This window comes from Anopheles stephensi, unplaced genomic scaffold (assembly GCF_013141755.1).
Source record: "Anopheles stephensi strain Indian unplaced genomic scaffold, UCI_ANSTEP_V1.0 ucontig390, whole genome shotgun sequence".
NCBI classification, from domain to species: Eukaryota; Metazoa; Arthropoda; class Insecta; order Diptera; family Culicidae; genus Anopheles; species Anopheles stephensi.
Window position 1 is genome coordinate 10,001 of NW_023405336.1, and position 1,943 is coordinate 11,943.

General features: G+C 53.2%; 2 non-coding genes across 2 annotated transcripts in view; both read right to left on the reverse strand.

Annotated features, from left to right (window-relative positions):
* Positions 1-244, reverse strand: part of LOC118516762 — a 4,266-nt gene extending 4,022 nt beyond the window's left edge. The window contains exon 1 of the ribosomal RNA XR_004908073.1: positions 1-244. This exon is cut by the window's left edge and continues 4,022 nt beyond it. This is a non-coding gene — a ribosomal RNA (large subunit ribosomal RNA).
* Positions 245-714: 470 nt separating this feature from the next.
* On the reverse strand, positions 715-872 carry LOC118516761. Its single transcript, XR_004908072.1, has one exon. It is a non-coding gene; the product is annotated as a 5.8S ribosomal RNA (ribosomal RNA).
* Positions 873-1,943: the final 1,071 nt, after the last annotated feature.

A 1,943-nucleotide genomic window follows, 5' to 3' on the forward strand; every position in this document is an offset into this window, starting at 1 on the left:
GCCTATCACCCTCTGTGGGATAATGGGCCACCTTCAAGTTAGACTTGAACTGTTTGCACCGTGCGTAGCAGATAACGGACCGGTCCAGTACACGGCATCGGACAGACGAGGCCCCCTCGTCGTCCCTACGTGCTGAGCTCTTCCCGTTTCGCTCGCAGCTACTCAGGGAATCCCGGTTGGTTTCTCTTCCTCCTCTTATTAATATGCTTAAATTCTGAGGGTCGTCACACATCACTTGAGGCCTACAGACTCCACTGTCACAATGATGCGACGGGAGAAGCGGTGATAAATCACCCCTGTCGTGCTAACCTCACTCACCCACACGGCGTGAGCACGTCTCGCGACTGCAACTGGATGCGAGGAAAGATACGAGCGCGTTGGGCCGCAAGTGTTACTCGACCCGAGCCAACCGGTGGAAGTCCCCGTGCAATTGGTGATAACCTTATATGCTGTGGTGGATACATCCGTTGGTTGATACTAGAGGTCGAACCGTGCGACTTGACGCGCGCTCGCTCTTCACCCATGCTCACATGTGTGTGTGTGTGTTTAGGTTTGTGTACCATACCTCGTATGTCTCTCTGTGTTAGCACTCTCACTTTCAGCGCCCACGGTCCCGACAAGGATGCGGATCCGAGCACGCCATGCTGCGACAGCCTACCCCCCTATGATGGGGTCAGGACGGTCAGTTTGGTTAGAGTGTTGAGATAACTTGGTAGGCACTCAAGGATGTGTGCATCGGTCGGGTTGAGTCGTCCGATGCGCCATATGCGTTCAACGTGTCGATGTTCATGTGTCCTGCAGTTCACATTCTGACGCGCATTTAGCTGCGGTCTTCATCGATCCATGAGCCGAGTGATCCCCTGCCTAGGGTTTAACGTACACACCGAACTAGTTGATGAATGGAACCGAAGTCCATCCATCCATTATACACATACCAACACACAACTCTGGTTCCCTAGTACCACACTGCAGGCGCCCACGGCCCCGACGGTTGCGGAGCCGAGCACGCCAAAGTGCGACTGTCGATCACCCCGTTGTGACACGACAATCAGTCAGTGTATAAGGTACCCGGTACTACCAAAGTGTGCATCTTTACTGACCTTCGCCGAGGCAGTGGTATGTGTATCCCTTTGAAAGAGTTGCTTTCGCTCAACTCTACCAAGTGTGCTACACCATCTTGTGGTTGTAGCGTGCGCGTCAGCATGTGATGCCGACGATGCGTTTGGCAACCTCACTCCCGGACTTGTTTGATCGGTAATGATCCTTCCGCAGGTTCACCTACGGAAACCTTGTTACGACTTTTACTTCCTCTAAATCATCAAGTTCGGTCAACTTCGGCCGTGCCAACTGCAGCTCACGAAGGAACCGCGGAAGGTATGCCTCCAGAGACCTCACTAAATAATCCATCGGTAGTAGCGACGGGCGGTGTGTACAAAGGGCAGGGACGTAATCAGCGCTAGCTAATGACTAGCACTTACTAGAAATTCCAGGTTCATGGGGACCGTTGCAGTCCCCAATCCCAACTAAATGAGCATTTGGGTGATTTCCCGTTCCTCTCGGAATGGGGGCGCCTATTGGCGAGAACACGCTGCTGCCCACATTGTAGCACGCGTGCAGCCCAGAACATCTAAGGGCATCACGGACCTGTTATCGCTCACTCTCACCTTGCTAAACACAAGTTGTCCCGCTAAGCAGGGCAAACTAGTGCGACGACCGCCCGCGAAGGCGCCGCCGCCCCGTAACGTCAGGTGCGCCCGGAGGCACACTGCTGACAGCGTTCTAGTTAGCTTGTTTGAGTCGCGTTCGTTATCGGAATTAACCAGACAAATCATTCCACGAACTAAGAACGGCCATGCACCACTACCCTTAAATTTGAGAAAGAGCTCTTAATCTGTCTTACCTCGATAAGTTCGGACCTGGTAAGTTTTCCCGTGTTGAGTCAA